Source organism: Haematobia irritans, chromosome 5 (assembly GCF_050003625.1).
Source record: "Haematobia irritans isolate KBUSLIRL chromosome 5, ASM5000362v1, whole genome shotgun sequence".
NCBI lineage: Eukaryota > Metazoa > Arthropoda > Insecta > Diptera > Muscidae > Haematobia > Haematobia irritans.
In genome coordinates, this window is record NC_134401.1 from 160,982,149 (window position 1) to 161,004,799 (window position 22,651).

General features: G+C 28.2%; 1 protein-coding gene across 6 annotated transcripts in view; it reads left to right on the top strand.

The window, feature by feature from the left end:
* The first annotated feature begins 478 nt into the window (after positions 1 to 478).
* LOC142237937 (uncharacterized) overlaps positions 479 to 22,651 on the top strand; it is a 118,704-nt gene continuing 96,531 nt past the window's right edge. The window contains exon 1 of one of the 6 annotated variants that reach the window (XM_075309410.1): positions 479 to 562. The gene's annotated coding sequence lies outside the window, so the exon portion shown is untranslated. Of the gene's footprint in view, positions 601 to 1,412; positions 2,030 to 22,651 lie in introns of those variants that run through there. The other 5 variants (XM_075309409.1, XM_075309414.1, XM_075309412.1 and 2 more) reach the window with 5 other exon arrangements.

The window sequence follows — 22,651 nt, forward strand, 5'->3', positions numbered from 1 at the left end:
TATTTGTGTCAAGTTTCAAGTCGATAGCTTGTTTCGTTCAGAAGTTAGCGTGAGTTCAACCGACCGAAGGACGGACTGACATGCTTAGATCGACTCCGAATTTCACCACGACCCAGAATATATATATGTTATGGGGTCTTAGAGCAATATTTCGATGTGTTACAAACGGAATGACAAAGTTAATATAAAAATCCTATGATGGAGGGTATAAAAAAAAATCCTGAAGAAATAATTTGATTTTAATGCAATATGCTATTTGTCTAAATAAAACAAATATTTGTATACAAATTTTTGAATTTGAACTTTCCTATAACATTTTCATATAGATCCTAAGATTTAAAGCATTTTTCTCTCTTCATTTAACACCCTTATTAATAAAATGTGATGGCAATACTATTGCTCAACATCGTATTTGCTACTATTGCCTCAAATGTTATAAATACCCTAGACAAGGGAAATTTTTCAGTCAGTTTTTATTTGTCTATCGGGCGGTTCGTTTACACTTCACTGAGAGCGCTTTTTTTCGTTAAATAGAGATTCTTAAATCACACGCAATAGAAACGTAATAAAATTACAGTAATTCTCCTTTTTTATATCACAGTACGAAATTTATTCAGCTTACTAATTATACAAGAAAGCCCCAAAAAAAGAAAACAAACACAACTAAAATACTAAGAGGAAACTCCAAAAAAAAAGAAACAAAAAATATTTACTAACCCACTAACACCAATCTCAATGGAAAGGAAAAAGAAGAAAAAAATAATTACAAGAAAAATGATAAGCCTTTTTTATGAATGAAACAAAGTGAAAAAACACGTTGTGCGTGATGATGAAAAAAATTAAAAATTGTAATAAAATTTCATTGGGCTCTATTGAAGTGTAGGCCTTCTCTTTCGTTAATTACAAGAGCATGTATAAAAGAAAACAATCCATATGGAAAATATTAATGTGTTCCTTTTAAATTGTTTAACATATTAATTTTATTTATAAAAACCCTTTATCTGTGTGTTTTGAATTCAATAAATCTGCCATACACCCACCCACGCAAGCAATCACCCAAGTAGGCCTGCATTATGTGTTTGTATATGAATGTGCCCCATTGGATTAATGTCGAACGTTTGACTGCAGCTATCTCTGCTACAGCCACCCAACTCTTTGATTTCTCAGTGGTAGTGTTTTTATTAAATTGTAAATCGTCAACAGTAGGGCCTTCGTTGCCGACTTCGTCGTTGACGTCGTCGCCAATGCCTTTATCTCGTGAATGTAAACAAATGCAACAGCATCATCAAATAGAGGAAGAAGAAGTAGAACAACAACAACAGCAGCAGCAACAAGCATCACAAACAGAGTAATTGTATCAAATAAAACATCAAACATGGCAAAGGCGCCAAGGGGCAAACAATTAAAAAACAACAACAAAAATGAGCTCGCGTAATAATATTCCAACAAAATAATCAACAACAACAAGTGAACAAGTGCCGGCAATCTAAACAAAAACATACATACACACAAATACTCTGATATACTCTCAATATCAAATATTGTTCTCACAAATGAAACAAAGTGAAATATATGGAAATAATCAGTGAGAGTGGGAGAATAATGGGTGGGAGTTATCGTACTAATATGAAATATTACAATATCAAATCTCTTTACCTCCCCCCTCCCCAACAGACCCTGCTGATTTAGGTGAAGGAAAATTCTTTAATGCTTAGTGGGGGTAAAGCAAAGTGATGACATCAACAATACTCACTCCCGCTATTCAATAATTTCACTATAAGCTAAAGCATCACAGTAGGGCAAATCTGAAGAGCCCAAAAACAAAATTAAATAAACAAATACAAATTATTAATAGTAAACTTAAATCAAGAGCAAAAAATGTATATGTAAATATTTATTTAAATGCCTCATTACCATTTAACGCTAACTCAACAAGTAAACATCGAAAACAATTAAATATAATTTTTTAACATACCAATAATAAATAAACTACATAGAACGGCAAGATATAAATGTACAGTGTATAACGGTTAAGTATTTAATTAGAGTCTTGTGTAATTTGTATCTTATTTTTTGGGTGCTCTTTTTTTATTGATTATGCTTGATATCTACCATATCTTGATTTAAATTCAATTTAATTTTTTTGGACTATTATTTACCATTTTTATTAACATACAGATGAACTCGTGTGGAATAAAGTCATTGGATATTGTTTAACTGTAAGAGATATTCCAATATGTTCCATATTTGAAAGCAAACATTAAAATGTTTTTTTTTTTCTACCAGGAAATTTTGTAACATATTCTAGAGGAGTTTTATTTATTTTATTACACATATGTATATGCCTTCATAAAAAAATTTGTGAGATTTTAGGAATTTTAATATTGAGTTACCTAAAGTGCTTTCCCTTTTTTATGCAAGAAGGTTAGAGTGGAAATGTGATTCCATATTATTCGTTATTGGCAAAATGCTATGTTTTTTTTTTTGAAAATATGAATATTTTATTCACACTGAAAAAAGGGATGCCCGGTTCAAAAGATTTTGTCGTTACTTTAAAAATTTTGGTATTGATTCCGAGCCAAAGAAGCGGAGAGTACAAGCAAGGATACTTTTAAGACACAATTCTCTTTTAAATTTGGTTTCTAGGAAGCAAATTTTAATTTTTTTCAACTTTTTTTCTTCATATGCTATCAAAGTCCTTTAAAAACGAGTTAACGACAACTTTATTTCCCAAATTAAGACTCGACTTCCAGTAGAAATTATGTTATGTTTCAAGTAAGAAACGTCTTTAAAATAAAGTGTTGAAAAACATGTCCTATATTTGAACGATTTTTTGCCTTGTAGTAAAGATGCAAAAAGCCAACAAATTTAAAGACAATTTCATTAAATTTAAAGAATTTTTCTGAATTACTAAAGTCAAGTTGACTTTAGCCCGAATATTTTTTCCTTCATGTTATGATACCAATTTTCAAGTGAAATCACTTAACTATAAGGACAATATGACTTCATTGAAAAGATTATCGACTTTTGGACAAGGAATAAAACTTTTTATTAGAGAAATGTGTCTTCTATGCTAAGCAACATTTACATTCGTATTTTAAAGACATGAAAACTTTGATCTCCTGACAATATTTAATCCAGTGAATTTAAAAATAATCTCACTGACATCTGATACTAAAGTTCCAAATATTTAAAAGTTTTTCCTTTCTGGTGCTATTCGGATGCTCAAAATAAGACCGATTCCTCTATGTTTATCCCAGGCTGTTTCATGACGACCTGTCTATGGGGTGGACCTACTAAGTTGTCCCAGGACGTGTCCTTTAGAATAAGTCAAAATCGTGTCTTAAAGTGTAAATTTACCCTCTCTATGACAAACCCAAGTGACCGGTTCTGTGGTTGATCCATTTTCCGTAAGATACATTCAAGATGATTTTCCCATGGAATTCCGCATCATATTCCTGATGTTAATTAGCCACCCATGTGATGTAGTGAGCTTCGTGGAATATTCAAGTCCATGGCCCTGGAGGGAGCCACCGTGGTGCTATGGTTAGCATGCCCGCCTTGCAAACACAAGGTCGTGGGTTCGATTCCTGCTTCGACCGAACACCAAAAAGTTTTTCAGCGGTGGATTATCCTACCTCAGTAATGCTGGTGACATTTCTGAGGGTTTCAAAGCTTCTCTAAGTGGTTTCACTGCAATGTGGTACGCCGTTCGGACTCGGCTATAACAAGGAGGTCCCTTGTCATTGAGCTTAACATGGAATCGGGCAGTACTCAGTGATAAGAGAGAAGTTCACCAATGTGGTATCACAATGGACTGAATAGTCTAAGTGAGCCTGATACATCGGGCTGCCACTTAACCTAACCTAACCTATGGCCCTGGAATGAGTTACCCTAGAATTTTTTTGAAACTTTGGGATATAGGAGCAATATTTTCAGTTTTGGAAACTGTGAATTCAAGATTGTTTTTTTTTTTCAATAAAGATAAGGATCAATGATGACAGTTATCGAAATACCGCATTGAAAAAAATATTGACTTGAGGCCGAATACTAATGCGAATTATTAGGATTTACTTTTTAATGTTAGTGTTACGAAGACCTGTGATATTCCATGAAGAAAATAAAAAAAAAAAACAAACAAGTATATACGGCCGTAAGTTCGGCCAGGTCGAAGCTTATGTACCCCCCACCATGGATTGCGTAGAAACTTCTGCTGAAGACTGTCATCCACAATCGAATTACTTGGGTTGCGTTAACACTTGCCGATGGCAAGGTATCTTAAAACTTCCTAACACCGTAATATATACCACATAGTCCATATATGGTATATATTAAACTAAAAAAGACCGATTAAAGTTTAAAGTTTCTATAGAAATAAAATTTTCAAATAACATTTTCTATAGAAGTAAAATTTGGAAAAAATTTTCTATAGAAATAAAATTTGAAAAAAAAAAATTCTATAGAAATAAAATTTTGAAAAAATTTTCTACAGAAATAAAATTTTGACAAATTTTTCTATAGAAATAAAATTTTGACAAATTTTTCTATATAAATAAAATTTTGACAACATTTTCTATAGAAATAACATTTTGACAATGTTTTCTATAAAAATAAAATTTTGGTAGATTATTTTTGGCTCGAGTGGCAACCATGATTATGAACCGATATGGACCAATTTTTGTGTGATTGGGCATCGGCTATATATGACTATAGACCGATATGGACCAATTTTGGCATGGTTATTAGCGGCCTTATATTAACACCACTTTGCAAATTTCAACCGGATCGGATGAATTTTGCTCCTCCAAGAAGCTCCGGCGGACAAATCTGGGGATTGATTTATATGGGAGCTATATATAATTATGGACCGATATGGACCAATTCTTGCATGGTTGTTAGAGACCATATACTAACACCACGTACTAAATTTCAACCGGATCGGATGAATTTTGCTCCTCTATGAGGCTCCGGAGGACAAATCTGGGGATCGGCTTATATGGGGGCTATATATAATTATGGGCCGATGTGGACCAATTTTTGCAAGTTTGTTAGAGACCATATACCAACACCATGTACCTACTTTCAGCCGGATCGGATGAAATTTGCTTCTCTTAGAGCAATCGCAAGCTAAATCGGGGGATCAGTTTATATGGGGGGCTATATATAATTATGGACCGATGTGGACCAATTTTTGCATGGTTATTAGAGACCACATACTAACACCATGCCCACATACCACACCATGACTACATACTATACCCCCCATCCTATGGTGACGGGTATAAAAGAGATAGACTTGAAAAGAGTGCTGGCTTTTAAAAATATATTGGGTAGCGCCGTATGCCGAATTTCTTCAAATTTTTTGAGATTATTCCGAAAAAAATTGATTGACCTGATAGACCAATCGAAGTATTTTATCTGGCAACATACGGATACCGCATTTAATCCTCGAATAGACAAATTTCTGGCTTCATCATACGAAGGAAAGTGCTGAGTATTAATCTATCAAAACAGATAGGTAATCAGAGCGTGTTGACGTGTCTTTCCAAATATTGTGGCCATTGATGACGCAATGCTCGGCCCAAATGCATCAATTGAGTTCGATACAAAGTACACAATACCCCAGCTGATCCCACGAAATACACAGCATAAACTTCTTCCCATGGATATTCGGCTTTGTCGTCGATGTTGAGGCATGACCGGGGTAACTACACTGAAAAAAATATCGTCGTGAGGTCAAAGATTTCATGTCTTTAAAATACGAATGCAAATTTTGCTTAGCATAGAAGATACATTTCTCTAATATAAAGTTTTTTTCCTTGTCCAAAAGTCGACAAACTTTTCAATGAAGTCGTATTGTCCTTATAATTAAGTGATTTCATATATAAAATGGGTAACATAACATGAAAGAAAAAATGTTTGGGCTAAGGTTAATTTGACTTAATTCAGAAAAATTCTTTAAATTTAATGAAATTGTCATTAAATTTGTTGCCTTTTACCATCTTGACTACAAAGCAAAAAATCGTTCAAATATATGACATGTTTTTCAACACTTTATTTTAAAGACGTTTTTTACTTGAAACATAGCATAGTTTCTACTCGAAGTCTAGTCTTAATTTGGAAAATAAAGTTGTTGTTAACTCGCTTTTAAAGGACTTTGATAGCATATGAAAAAAAAGCTAAAAAAGCGAAAAATTAAAATTTTCTTCCTAGAAGCAAGTACGCAAAACCCAAATTTAAAAGAGAATTGTGTCTTAAAAGTATCCTTACTTGAATTCTCCGCTTCTTTGGCTCGGAATCAATACCAAAATTTTTAAAGTAAAGACAAAATCTTTGTAACCGGGCATGATTTTTTTCGGTGCATATGCTTAGTCATTCCGCTGGTAACACATCGAAATATTTGTAGCAGACCCCATAAAGTATATATATATTCTGGGTCCTGCTAAAATTCTGAGCGATGCCCGTTCGGCTGTCCGTTCATCTGTTAAAATCACGCTAACCTTCGAAAAACACAAGATATCGTCCCTCTAACAATCGTGCAAAACTTGGTTCATATCGGTTCATAATTATATATAGATCCCATATAAACCTATCCTCATATTTGACTTGCGGTACCTCTTGGAGATGTTAATTTCATCCGATCCAGTTGAAGTGTGATACGTGCTGTCAGTATATGCCCTCTAACAATCGTTCATTATCGATCCATAATTATATATAGCCCTCATACAATTTAACTTCTGGAGCCTCTTGGAAGAGCAAATTTCATTCGATCCGTCTGAAATTTGGTATGTCATGTCAGTATATGGTCTCTACAAACCATGCAAAAATTGATCCATATAGATTCATAATTTGATATAGACACAATATAAACCGACCTCCAAGATTTTACTTTTTGAACCGCAACGTTACCGAATTTCATCCGGTAGCATTGAATTCGACCATCTAATTATCATGCAAAAATTGTTTCATATCGATTCATAATTATAGACTCCAAAAACCCATCAAGAATTAAATTGGCTTATATATTATATTTAATCTGTGTTGTTTTTATCTAACAAAGACTCCATATGGACTAAGTTAGAAGATAATTTTAAGAAGGCTTAAGATTCCTTGTCATCGGCAATTGTTACCACAACCCAAGTAATTCGATGAAAGCCTTTAGTGGAACTTTGTGCGCAATCCATGGTGAGAGTCGGCCTGGCTCAACTTTTGGCCGTATTTACCTGTTTTGCTTGATATTATCCTGGATCCACTTTTCCTCACTAGTAAAGATGCAAAGCAAAAAAAAACAAGTTTTCTCTTTGCCTTCGAAAAAGCTGTTCCCTTGTGGAAAATAAGACTCTCGGCTTAAACTCAATCTCTTTGCATTTGAATCACTCCCAATAGTTTTCATTGATGGGAAATAAGTATAATTAATATAGATTTGTTTTGTAGCTAGAAAATTGGTAAATAATATAAACAAATTTCCTTTAGTTGTTGAAATAATTTTTTTTTTCCAATTATCACCACATAAAATCAACTCAGTAGGATAGCAAAATCAATCAAACTTGATTCCATACCAAAACCTACCAATATTGTGCTTAATCACAAATAAACATTGAATAGAAAATTTATTGTCATTAGAGTGAATAAAAGTTTCTCCCAAAATATCTCGATATTCACTTCAGTAGATACACAGATATTGTTTATATTCAATTTCCCATAATGAAGCAGTCACATAAATCACACAGACACATAGCCCTTACTGCCAAAAACACACTTACATACACACGGTCTTAACAGACCACTCATTTGAATAAATTCTCAGTACAAGTTATGAGCATTGCAAGAGATCCTATTGAAAAACATCTCTATATAAGCTTGTATATATGTATGGGTGGGTGGGTGTTTGAGATTGGGTATTCTCACAAATTATATTTGAACACTAACCATACTGCCGCATTCATAGTAGCAAGAAAATTAATCAAATAAATATTGAAAATAGTGCTGCTACTATCAACGCCACAGGATCAACAACAACAGAATTCCTCTCGCTGAGATTCACTTGTATCTCCATTATTTGCATTGAAATACAAAGCAACAACAAATGACACTACATCAAAAAAATAAAACACACGCGAAAAGAGAATATTCAATGCTGGACAGGGAAAAACAACTTACCAATCTCTGACACTTGTGGGCTATAAATTTATTCGGTATAACTACAGTGGTTTTTGTTTGTTATCATTTATGGACTGTTAGAAAATGAGAACACAGTGGGCGACATTGCATGTATGACTTGGGTATTTTTTAATCTACTTGTTTCAATTTTATATGAAACTTTTAATATTAATCATATATTTATAAATAAGAGAATTTAAGAACTATGTATGTACGACCGGACAGAATCAAAATAATACAATCATCGATAGCTTAAAAGAAATTTCCCTGCAGATGGCTTCTAGCCTGAAAATATTTTCGATATATCGGTAGCTATCACCTGATTCTGATAAACAAATTTTGATTGATATGTTTTTTCCGCTTTTTTTTATTAACATGCTATCAAAACCTTTTAAAACGTGTTAAAAACAACTTAAATTTCCGAACATTTAAGTTGAAACTATGCTATGCTTTAAGTAAAAAAACTCCTTTAAAAAAATGTTGAAAACATCTTCTATTTAAAGTCAACACATGTAAAGACAATTTCAATAATTTTGAAGAATTTTTATCTAGAAATCAAAATAATCAAAATGTTGTCAAACTTTTAGTATTACAAAACATTTTGTCAAAATTTTATTTCTATAGGAATTTTTTCAAAATTTTATTTCTATAGAAAATTTTGTCAAACTTTTATTTCTGTATAAAACTTTTTTAAAGTTTCATTTCTACAGAAAATTTTGTCAAAATTTTATTTCTATGGAAAATTTTGTCAAAATGTTACTTCTATATAAAATTTAGTCAAAATGTTATTTCTATAAACAATTATGTCAAAATTTTAATTATATATAGAACATTTTGTCAAACTTTAATTTTGGAAAATTTTGTCAAAATTTTATTTCTATTGAAAATTTTGTTAAAGTTTAATTTCTATAGAAAATGTTGTCAAAATTTCATTTCTATAGCAAATGTTGTCAAAATTTCATTTCTATAGAAAATTTTGCCAAAATTTTATTTCTATAGAAAATTTTGTCAAAATTTTATTTCTATAGAAAACTTTGTCAAAATTTTATTTCTATAGAATATTTTGTCAAAATTTTATTTCTATAGAAGATTTTTTCAAAATGTTACTTCTATCGAAAATTTTGTCAGAACGTTATTTCTATGGAAAATTTTGTCAACTTGTTACTTCTATATAAAATTTAGTCAAAATGTTATTTCTATAGAGAATTTTGTCAAAAATTTAAATATATATAGAACATTTTGTCAAAATTTAATTTTGGAAATTTTTGTCAAAATTTTATTTCTTTGAAAATTTCGTTAAAGTTGAATTTCTATAGAAAATGTTGTCAACATTTCATTTCTATAGAAAATGCTGTCAAAATTTTATTTCTATAGAAAAATTTTGTCAAATTTTTATTGCTATAGAAAATTTTGCCAAAATTTTATTTCTGTAGAAAATTTTGCCAAAATTTTATTTCTGTAGAAAATTTTGTCAAAATTTTATTTCTATAGAACATTTTGTCAAAATTTTATTTCTATAGAATATTTTGTCAAAATTTATTTCTATAGAAAATTTTTTCAAAATATCATTTCTATTGAAAATTTTGTTAAAGTTTAATTTCTATAGAAAATGTTGTCAAAATTTCATTTCTATAGCAAATGTTGTCAAACTTTCATTTCTATAGAAAATTTTGTCAAAATATCATTTCTATAGACAATTTTGTCAAAATTTTATTTCTATAGAAAATTTTGTCAAAACGTTATTTCTATAGAGAAATTTGTCAAAATTTTAAATATATATAGAACATTTTGTCAAAATTTAATTTTGGAAATTTTTGTCAAAATTTTATTTCTTTGAAAATTTCGTTAAAGTTGAATTTCTATAGAAAATGTTGTCAAAATTTCATTTCTATAGAAAATGCTGTCAACATTTCATTTCTATAGACAATTTTGTCAAAATCTTATTTCTATAGAAAATTTTGTGAAAACGTTATTTCTATAGAGAAATTTGTCAAAATTTTAATTATATATAGAAAATTTTGTTAAATTTTATTTCAATGGAAAATTTTGTCAACTTGTTACTTCTATACAAAATTTAGTCAAAATGTTATTTCTATAGAGAATTTTGTCAAAAATTTAAAAATATATAGAACATTTTGTCAAAATTTAATTTTGGAAAATTTTGTCAAAATTTTATTTCTATTGAAAATTTTGTTAAAGTTGAATTTCTATAGAAAATGTTGTCAAAATTTAATTTCTATAGAAAATGATGTCAAAATTTCATTTCTATAGAAAATTTTGTCAAAATTTTATTTCTATAGAAAAATTTTGTCAAAATTTTATTTCTATAGAAAATTTTGTTAAGATTTTATTTCTATAGAAAATTTTGCCAAAATTTTTTTCTGTGGAAAATTTTGTCAAAATTTTATTTCAAAAAAAAATTTTGTCAAAATTTTATTTCTATAGAATATTTTGTCAAAATTTTATTTCTATAAAATTTTTTTCAAAATGTTACTTCTATAGAAAATTTTGTCAAAACGTTATTTCTATAGAGAAATTTGTGAAAATTTTAATTATATATATGAAAAATTTTGTCAAAATTTATTTCTATAGAAAATTTTTTCAAAATATCATTTCTATTGAAAATTTTGTTAAAGTTTAATTTCTTTAGAAAATTTTGTCAAAATTTTATTTCTAAAGAAAATTTCATTTTCTGTAGAAAATTTTGTTAAAATGCTATTTTCTATAGAAAATTTTGTCAAAATATTTTTTATATAGAAAATTTTTTGAAAATATTACTTATATAGAAAATTTTGTCAAAAATTTCTATATTATATTGAAAATTTTGTAAAAATTTTATTTCTATAGAAAATTTTGTCAAAGTTTTAAGTATAAATAGAATATTTTGTCAAAATTAATTTCTATAGAAAATTTTGTGGAAATTGATTTCTATAGAAAATTTTGTCAAAATTTTATTCCTATAGAAAATTTTGTCAAAATTTTATTTCTATAGAAAATTGTGTCAACATTTTATTTCTTTAGAAAATTTTGTCATTATTTTATTTGTATTGAAAATTTTTTCAAAATTTTGTTGTTATAGAAGATTTTTTCCAAATAATTTCTATAGAAAATTTTGTGAAAATTGCATGGTTATAGAAAATTTTGTCAAAATTTTATTTCTGTAGAATATGTTGTCAAGATTTTATATCTATAGGAAATTTTGTCAAAATTCTATTTCTATAGAAAATTTTGTCAACATTTTATTTCTATTGATAATTTTGTCAAAATTTTGTTTGTAAAAAAAAAATCAAAAATTTTGTCAAAATTTTATTTCTAAAGAAAATTTTGTCAAAATTTAATTTCTATGGAAAATTTTGTCAAGATTTTGTTTCTATAGAAAATTTTGTCAAAGTTTTATTTCTATAGAAAATTTTGTCAAAATTTTATTTGTATAGAAAATTTTGTCAAAATTTTATTTCTATAGAATATTTTGTCAAAATTTTATTTCTATAGAAAATTTTGTCAAAATGCAATTTCAAAGGAAAATTTTGTCAAAATGTAATTTCAATGGAAAATTTTGTCAAAATTTTGTTTCTATTAAAAAGTTTCTCGAAACTTTATTTCTATAGCAAATTTAATATTTACAGATTTTTTCAAAATTAAATTTCTATAGAAAAATGTTGTCAAAATTTATTTCTAAGTGAAATTTTATTTCTATAGAAAATTTTATCAAAATTTTATTTCTATAGAATAATTTGTCAAAATTTTATTTCTATAGAATAATTTGTCAAAATTTTAACTATTTGTAGAATTTTTTGTCAAAATTTATTCCTATAGAAAATTTTGTGGAAATTACGTTTCTATTGAAAATTTTGTCAAAATTTTGTTTATATAGAAAATTTTTTTATTTTTTTTTTCAAAATTTCATTTCTATGGAAAATTTTGTCAAAAATCTCTCAAGATTTGATTTCTATAGCAAATTTAATATTTACAGATTTTTTTTCACAATATTATTAAAAAAAAAAAATTTTTTTTTCAAAATTTATTTCCAATGAAAATATTGTGATAATTTTATTTCTATAGAAAATTTAGTCAAAATGTTATTTCTATAGAAAATTTTGTCAAATTGTTCAAAATGTAGCCATTGATTCCCAATGTTGTGTATAATAAAAGACTTATACTCAAAAAAAGTTTACTTGGACCCAAAGATTTTAACCTTCTTTTAAGACTTTTGGTATTGATTTCTATCCAAAGATGCGTTTTTTTAAGTAAAAAGTTTCTTAGAAAGTTTTTTAGATATAAACATACACCAAGAAAAGAAATACGATGACCCCAAACAAGAGCGAAAATATTATTTTTGGACGCTGAACATGGAACAAGGTTGTCGCAACCATATTATTATGTCGAAAATTATGTAGCTTATTTCGGCAACCACACTGAAGAAAAAGCATACCCGGTTCCAAAGATTTTGTCTTTACTTCAAAAATTTTGGTATTGATTCCGAGCCAAAGAAGCGGAGAACAAAAGTAAGGATACTTTTAAGACACAATTCTCTTTTAAATTTGTGATTTGTGTACTTGCTTCTAGGAAGCAAATTTTAATTTTTCGCTTTTTCAACTTCTTTTCTTCATATTATATCAAAGTCCTTTAAAAACGAGTTAACAACAACATAATTTTCCAAATTAAGACTCGACTTCCAGTAAAAATTATGCTATGTTTCAAGTAAAAAACGTCTTTAAAATATGGTGTTGAAAAACATATCCTATTTTTGAACGATTTTTTGCTTTGTAGTCAAGATGCAAAAAGACAACAAATTTAGAGACAATTTCATTAAATTTAAAGAATATTTCTGAATTATTAAAGTCAACTTGACCTTAGCCCAAACATTTTTTCTTTCATGTTATGATACCCATTTTTAAGTGAAATCACTCAATTATAAGGACAATACTGAAAAGTTATTGAAAAGTTCTATGCTAAGCAAAATTTGCATTCGTATTTTAAAGACATGAAATCTTTGACCTCACGACAATATTTTTTTCAGTGCATATATATGTCTTGCGATAAAAATGTTCCAGGTTCACCGTCCAAAAATAACATTTTGCTCTTGTTTGGGGTGAACATATTCCTTCTCTGTGTGTAGGAATTTTCATTCTTTCCGAAATATCCAAATGCAAAAATGTGGATGTTTTCTTAGTTAAAAAAGAGCTTTAAACCAAAGTAGCAAAATCGTCAAATTAAGTCTTAGCTTATATTTGAATCTTTTATGTTTAATCCAAATTGGTTGGCTTCCTTAAACGAAGTTTCTTTGAGTAAGCTTGTGTGTGTATTTCAAATTGAATTTAACAACATCTCCAATGAGGATATTGATTTGATAAATTTTCCAAATTTGTTAATATTCGAGATTTAATATATTTTTAGTTTTTAGTAGTCTGCAAGGAATGTTATATTTCCATAAATAAAAAACTAAATAAATAAATAGGTCTATAAATATACATGCACGTATGCGTCACTTGTTGATGATGAAAATAACGATAATTGGGTGTTGAAGAAATAAGAGATAGATGGTCCCGTTGATAGTGTTGTTGACATACAAACTGAATGGTCCCTGGTTCGATTGTTAGTGAAATTACAAAAATGCGATTTAGTTATACAAAATCCCATGAACAGAATATGGCCAAAAAGCCAATTAAAATGTTTCAAAAACTTTTTAATTAAAATATTATTTCTCCCATTGTATCGAAAAAAATTCCATGAAAATGTGGACCATAAAAAGATTGTATAACATATTTAAGTAATTTATAAATAGAGCAATGAACCTGAACATTGAAACGATTGATATAAACAAATTTTCGGGAAAGAAAAATAAAAAATATATATGATGTGGTTTCCAGTATAACGGACTGAGTTTATTTTTTGGTATTAAATAAACTTTTCGGAAGGAAAAAAATCAGTTGCTAAATTTCCTTTTAATACACATTCACACACACATACACAGCTGTTCTTTTTTCTGTGGTTATGATATTTTTTAACATCCAGTTTTTATCGATTGGAAAAATTCATTTCAATAAATTAATAATAATTTTGTTGGTGTGTGTGTTTTTTTTTAATATACACAAAATTTTATTTGACCAGTCTCGTTTTTTTTTGTGACGCTTGCTATCGTTTTTGTAGGAAATATGCAAATCATTGAGTTCAAAAATAATATTGATGGCTGATTTGGCCTTTGATTTAGATACTCAGTGGGGGTTGTTGTAGCCCATTTATATCGGACAACAAAAGATTTATTGAATGTCATTTTCCCACTTCGCTGGCATTTATCATTGTAGAATTCACAAAAAAGTATAGAATTTGTGATAAGAACGATAAAATAAATATCTGATATTAAAAATGTCCGAAAAAAAAACTCACAATTTAATGTGACACATCATAAATTTAAACAAAAAAAAAAAAAAAAAGTGAAATCATTAGTTCACAAGTAGAATATCATCAGCAAACGAAATGGAGAGATGGCAATAGAAAATATCATTTTATACTTCTTTGAGAAATATTTTAGGCAAAATGAAAATGGAAAATATTTTTAGGTCCGTGCATTATAGAGAAACAGAATGATAAGTTCTTTTGAATGGTAAAATGATCAGGGAAATCAATGTGTACTGTGACCAGTGCTACTGTCCCCAAAGTGGGACGCTTTAAAAAATTCTCCATTTAAATTAAAATTCCTTACTAAAACCCGCAATAAATTTTTGACAATTTTTTATTAACAAATTTAAAAAATAGAAAATAATTAATGATTTAAACATTGGAAAGATAATGAAATTGTTATTATAATAGCTTGCGGGCTACAACAAGATCAAGACACACGGGCTACAACAAGATCAAGACACAAAACCAGGAAATGTTATTCGGAATTCGATCACAATGTATTTTATGAACCAAAATGTACTTTTAAATATTCAAATAATAAAATTTGCTCGTATATCAATATGAAGGTGATCCATCTTCATCATTTCTATATTTATGCAATATATTGTCCATATCAGTGATGAACACTGATGAGGGCACAACATTTAGGCCCGATTCCTCATGAAATGTCTTCACAGTTATAGAAAATGTCTTAGCAAAGTTGAGCAAAATTATAAATTACCGCTTAGGGCTCCCATGATAAAATCCTGTATCCGTTTCTAGCATGTACTCCCTTTGCACTCTATTGTTTGCCGTGAAATTAAGAGGAGCAAAGTTTTCATTTTTAATAATGTAGAAATTTCTTGTAAACCTGATTTATTATACTGCAACGATTTCGAAAAGAATCTTCTCAAAAATTCACAAATTTATGAAAATTCCCTACTAAATCCCCATCACCACCAACCAACTAAAAACTTTCGCCCCCATCCACGAGAAAATATCCCCAATTTGGAGAAAACCCCAAATATTGGCAACACACTGACTGTGAGTTTTGAACCTTAATGAAAATCAATAAATTGGTTTCAATGTGTGTACGTCGGTTTCTGATGTCTCGTAGGAATTATAATCAGGATCAAGATCTCGATACTTAACTGTATATTCTCATCGCTTATTCTATATCGTAATCGCAAATTAAATTGGAAATTTAAATTTTCTTAGCCCTAGCGATCACCTGACTTTAATTCTTTTTATACTCTCCACCATAGAATGGGGCATCTATTAACCTTGTCATTCTATTTGTAACACATCAAAATATTGGTTTCAGGCCCCATAACATATACATATTCTAGGTTGTGGTGAAATTCTGAGTCAATCTAGTGATGTCCGTCCGTCCTTCCTTCTGTTTAAATCACGCTAACTTCGGAACGAAACAAGCTCAAGAAGTTGTAATTGATGTTGGTTGGCTTGTATTGCAAATGGGCCATAACGGACCACTTTTAGGCAAAGCTCTCATATGAACCGATTTTATTTCTTGAGCCTCCCAGACAATCAAATTTCATCCGATACGGTTGAAATTTGGTATGTGGTGTTTTTATATGGCTCCTAACAATCATGCAAAAATTGGTCCATATTGGTCCATAATTATATATAAAAGGGAAATCCCCTATTTGATTTCCATAGCTTCCTTGAGGGGCAAATTTCAAATTTGTTTGGTACTTCACAAATTGTATATAGAAATAAAATTTTGAAAAATTTTCTCTAAAAATAAAATGTTGACAAAACTTTTTATAGAAATAAAATTTTGAAAATTTTTCTCTAAAAATAAAATGTTGACCAAATTATCCATAGAAATACAATTTTGACAAAATTTTCTATAGCAATAAAATTTTGACAAAATTTTCTAAATTAATTCGAATAAAAATTGTGAAGAATTTTCTCTAGAAATAAAATTTTGAAACATTTTTTCTAGATATAAAATATTCACAATAATTTCTATAGAAATTGTGACAAAATTTTCTAAAACATTAAAATTTTTTGCAAAATTTTCTAAAACAAAAAAAAAAATTTGACAAAATGTTCAATAGAAATACAATTTTGACAAAAGAAATACGAATAAAATTTTCCTTGAAATAAAATTTTGAAACTTGAAATAAAATATTCGCAATAATTTTTATAGAAATTTTAAAAAAAATTTCTAAAACAATAAAATTTTGGCAAAAATGTTCTCTAAAAATAAAATGTTGGCAAAATTTTCTATAGAAATAAAATTTTGACAAAAGTTTCCATAGAAAAAAAATTGACAAAATTTTCTACAGAAATTGTGAAAAATTTTCTCTAGAAATAAAATTTTGGCAAAATTTTCTATAGAAATAAAATTTTGACAAAATTTTTTATAGAAAAAAAATTTTGAAAAAAATTTCTAAAGATATAAAAATTTGAAACATTTTCTCTTGAAATAAACTTTTGACAAAATTTTCTAAACAAATAAAATTTTGACGAAATTTTTTAAAGTAATACGAATAACAATTGTGAAAAAAATTCTCTAAAACTAACATTTTTAAACATTTTCTCTAGAAATAAAATATTCACAAAATATTATAGAAATTAATTATAAAACAATAAAATTTTGGCACAAATTTCTCTAAAATAAAATGTTGGCAAAGTATTCTATAGAAAAAAAAATTGACAAAAGTTTCTGTAGAAAAAAAATAGACAAAATTTTCTATAGAAATAAATTTTGACAAAATTTCTAAATTTTCCAAATAAATTTCCAAAGAAATAAAATTTTGACAAAATTGTTTATTCGAAAGAAATAAACTTGTGACAACATTTTCTAAAGTAATTCCAATAAAAATTGGGAAAATTTTTCTCTAGAAATAAAATTTTGAAACATTTTCTCTAGAAATTAAATATTCATAATAATTTTTATAGAAATTTTGACAAAATTTTCTAAAACAATGAAATTTGGCAAAATTTTCTCTAAAAATAAAATTTTGCCAAAAATTTTCTATAGAAATAAAATTTTGACAAAATTTTCTAAAGAAATAAAATTTTGAAACATTTTGCTCTTGAAATAAACTTTTGACAACATTTACTATAGGAAAAAATTTAGACAAAATAAAGAAATAAAATTTTGAAACATTTTGCTCTTGAAAAAAACTTTTGACAACATTTACTATAGGAAAAAAATTTAGACAAAATAAAGAAATAAAATTTTAACAAAATTTTTTAAAGTAATACGAATAAAAATTGTGAAAAACTTTTTCTAGAAATTAAAATTTCAAACATTTTCTCTAGAAATAAAATGTTCAGAATAATTTTTATAGAAATTTTGACAAAATTTTCTAAAACAATAAAATTTTGGCAAAATTTTCTCTAAACATAAAATTTTGGCAGACTCTTCTATAGAAATAAAATTGTGACAAAAGTTTCTATAGAAAAAAAAATTGACAAAATTTTGTATAGAAATAAAATTTTGACAAAATTTTTTATACGAAGAAACATTTTTTTAAATAAAATTTTGACATAATTTTCTAAAAAAATAACATTTTGACAATATTTTCTAATGAAATAAAATTTTGACAAAATTTTTTCTAAAAATAACATTTTGAAACATGTTCTCTAGAAATAAAATATTCACAATAATTTTTATGGAAATTTTGATAAAAATTTCTAAAACAATAAAATTTTGGCAAAATTTTCTCTAAAAATTAAAATTTTGAAAAAATCTTCTATAGAAATAAAATTTTGACAAAAGTTTCTATAAAAAAAAATTGACAAATTTTCTATAGAAATACAATTTTGACAAAATTTTTTATAGAAATAAAATTTTGACAAAATTCCTAAATTTTCTAAATAAATTTCCATAGAAATAAAATTTTGACACAATTTTTTCTAAGAAGAAACATCTTTTAAAATAAAATTTTGACAAAATTTTCTATAAAAATTAAATTTTGAAAAAAATTTTCTGAAGTAATACATAAAAATTGTGAAAATTTTTCTCTAAAAATAACATTTTGAAACAACTTCTCTAGAAATAAAATATTAACAACAATTTTTATAGAAATTTTGACAAAATTTTCTAAAACAATAAAATTTTGAAAAAATTTCTATAGAAAAAAAAAAAATTTGACAAAATTTTCTATAGAAATAAAATTTTGACAAAATTTCTAAATTTTCTAAATAAATTTCCATAGAAATAAAATTTTGACAAAATTTTTTATACGAGGAAACATTTTTTATTTCTAAAGAAATAACATTTTTGTTTTCTATTGTTGGTTTGTACTTCAATCGTATTTGTTTTGTTTTGATCTCATTTTTAAAAATATTGCATTGACGAAACTAAAAGAGTAGCTTAACCAACAGAGGAAAATAATGTTTGTCAAATTTATTTGGGCAAAACCCTATAGACTGCAAGATGGTTGGATGGACGCACGTTTCGGAATTACCACATTCCTCATCAGCATCCTCTACTTGCAGCAAAACTATCAACCAATTATCAGAATAAATTCGGGTAGTTCACTAAACCCAACCTTCCGAAAAAAGGTTTATGATAGCTGGCCTTTGCCTAAATAAATCTTTGTACAAACATCAGTCTTTTCTTTTGCCACTGTCAAATCATCGATTTGAGTGCACTTGGCTGGGTTTATTTTGTAGTTTAGTCAACGCAATGATTTTAAAGCTGAGATCAAAACAACAAATATGAAATAAAATCTTGACAAAATTTTCTAAAGAAATAAAATTTTGACAAAATATTTTATATGAATATTTTATTTTTTTTTTAAATAAAATTTTGAAAATTTTTCTAAAGAACTAAAATTTTGACACAATTTTAATACAATTTCGGAAAATTTTTCTCTATGAGTAAAATTTTGGCAAAATTGTCTGTATGAAAAAAAATTTTAACAAAATTTTAATAAAATTTTGGAAAGATTTTCTCTATGAGTAAAATTTTGGTAAAATTTTCTCTATGAATAAAATTTTGTCAAAATTTTCTATATAAATGAAGTTTTGACAAATTTGTCTATAAAAATGAAATGTTGGTTAGATTTTCTATAAAGTCAATATTTGGTACGTAGTGTTAATAACAACCACCGGTTCATAATATAGTCCTCTGATCCGGATGAAATTTGGTATTTCATGTCAATTTATTGTGGATGACTGTATTTAGTAGAGCTTTCTACGAAATCCATGGTGGAGGGTATATAAGATTCGACCTGACCGAACTTACGTCCGTATGTACTTGTTTATCTTATGATTCAATATTTCAGCTAATTAAAAAAAAATATATTTTAAAGAAACTTTTCCTTACGACTTGAACGGAAGAATGAACATCTCAACTACTCGTTTTCTATTTAAAACCAGTAAGGAAAGTATAAAGTCGGGCGGGGCCGACTATATTATACCCTGCACCACATTGTAGATCTAAATTTTCGATACCATATCACATCCGTCAAATGTGTTGGGGGCTATATATAAAGGTTTGTCCCAAATACATACATTTAAATATCACTCGATCTGGAAGAATTTGATAGACTTCTACAAAATCTATAGACTCAAAATTTAAGTCGGCTAATGCACTAGGGTGGAACACAATGTTAGTAAAAAAATATGGGAAACGTTTAAATCTGAAGCAATTTTAAGGAAACTTCGAAAAAGTTTATTTATGATTTATCGCTCGATATATATGTATTAGAAGTTTAGGAAAATTAAAGTCATTTTTACAACTTTTCGACTAAGCAGTGGCGATTTTACAAGGAAAATGTTGGTATTTTGACCATTTTTGTCGAAATCCGAAAAACATATATATGGGAGCTATATCTAAATCTGAACCGATTTCAAGCAAATTTGGCACGCATAGTTACAACGCTAATTTTACTCCCTATGCAAAATTTCAACTAAATCGGAGCAAAAAATTGGCCTCTGTGGGCAAATGTGTGTAAATCGGGCGAAAGCTTTATATGGGAGATATATCCAAATCTGAACCGATTTCAAGCAAATTTGGCACGCATAGTTACAACGCTAATTTTACTCCCTATGCAAAATTTCAACTAAATCGGAGCAAAAAATTGGCCTCTATGGGCAAATGAGTGTAAATCGGGCGAAAGCTATATATGGGAGCTATATCTAAATCTGAACCGATTTTGCTCATATTTTGCAGGTTTTTCGAGACTCATAAAATATTCGGATGTACGGAATTTGAGGAAGATCAGTTGATATACACGCCAATTATGACCAGATCGGTGAAAAATATATATGGCAGCTATATCTAAATCTGAACCGATTTTTTTTCAAAATCAATAGGGATCGTCTTTGAGCCGAAACAGGACCCTGTACCAAATTTTAGGACAATCGGACTAAAACTGCGAGCTGTACTTTGCACACAAAAATACATCAACAGACAGACAGACGGACAGACAGACGGACAGACAGACAGACAGACAGACAGACAGACAGACAGACAGACGGACATCGCTAAATCGACTCAGAATTTAATTCTAAGCCGATCCGTATACTAAAAGGTTGGTCTATGATTACTCCTTCTTGGCGTTACATACAAATGCACAAACTTATTATACCCTGTACCACACTAGTGGTGAAGGGTATAAAAAAAAGAAAAAAAATTAAGCAAATATTATGAACTTTCTTTTAAATCAATTTTTTCTATTTTAAAGAAATGTGTCCCTAGTATTGTGTAAATTGCATGTCGCATAATAGGTCATAATTTTTTGGTGAATGTCATCTATATGCGGATTTACTGCAACACACACTGGATTTCACTTGTCAGACTAATGACCATTTTCATGTAGCTCTGTTAGGCTTTAACTGGCAGTTAACGGAAAGAAAATTGCAAATATCTTCTTTCAGGTTAACTTTAACTGAACCATTTTGGTCAGTTAAGTTCCTAACTGGCCTGTGGAATATAATGGCAAGATGGCAGCTTCGTCTATAATACGGTTTAAAAGTTGGTTAGTTAACGGAACACTAACATAGCTTAATGAAAATGGGGGGTAAAAAATTCTTGTTCACTATGTTTCAACATATTTGTATACCTTTAATCGATCACTCTCATAAGTGATTACTACTTCAATCTTTTGAAGTTAACCGAATTAGTATTGTCAAGTTTGGAAGTATTTAATATCAGATTGCACTTACAATCGTTTCTTTTCTAATATGCATTATTATCATCTGGTCATTGGCTTTTACAAAATGTCAATAAAAGTTGAAAATTTACACACACTCGCATTTTCATATTTTTGTAGTAAACTCACATACATATGTACAGTGAAACCTCTCAAAGTTGGACACTCTGAAAAGGGGAGATGTGAGATGTTTGCTATATTATCACATAAAAATGAATCTGTCGCGGATAGTATTTAGGCGACCGTTTTTGTCCATCCGTTGTGTCTGGATGTTTTCACTGTATTCACAAAATTTTATTTTGTCGTTTATTCATAACTAATGACCAAATTTGGGCAACTGCTGTGATGTCTCACCATGAACGTCAATGTGCACGATTTTAAATGAGATGGTCATTAATTAAGAGTTTTGCGACGAAAACCGCATAACCACCGAATATAAATATTTTGCAGCGGTTAAATGTCAGCCGAATCACCTCTTTTGCTATGGGAATTTTTGAAAATGCCAATAAAAATAATAGAAGCGCACAATTCGTGTGTCACAACCAACAATTGAGCAATATACTGGTGAAATTCAATTATACTGAATTACACCACATGACTGTCAAAAGCACAACTAATATTCATTTTGGCAAATTATACAAGGGTGATTGGTCAGCATGTGGTCATTGTATCGGAGCATAGAGATCTATTCTACAGAAACAATGGACCAAAATATATTCACAAACGTTTTAGATATCAAAGAAAACAATTATAATGTCATTATCAAAGTAATCTATCAAGTTTCCTGGAATATGCCGAAAAATATTTACTCATTTTTGCCATATCTACATTTTCCTGGAGGGTTCTCTTTCATTAGACCGTATGACTCTCTTATGCAGCAATCACGAATGTTTCAATCCAATGATTTTATGCCAATGTAATTTATTTTATATTTTTATACCCACCACCATAGGCTGGGTATAAACACA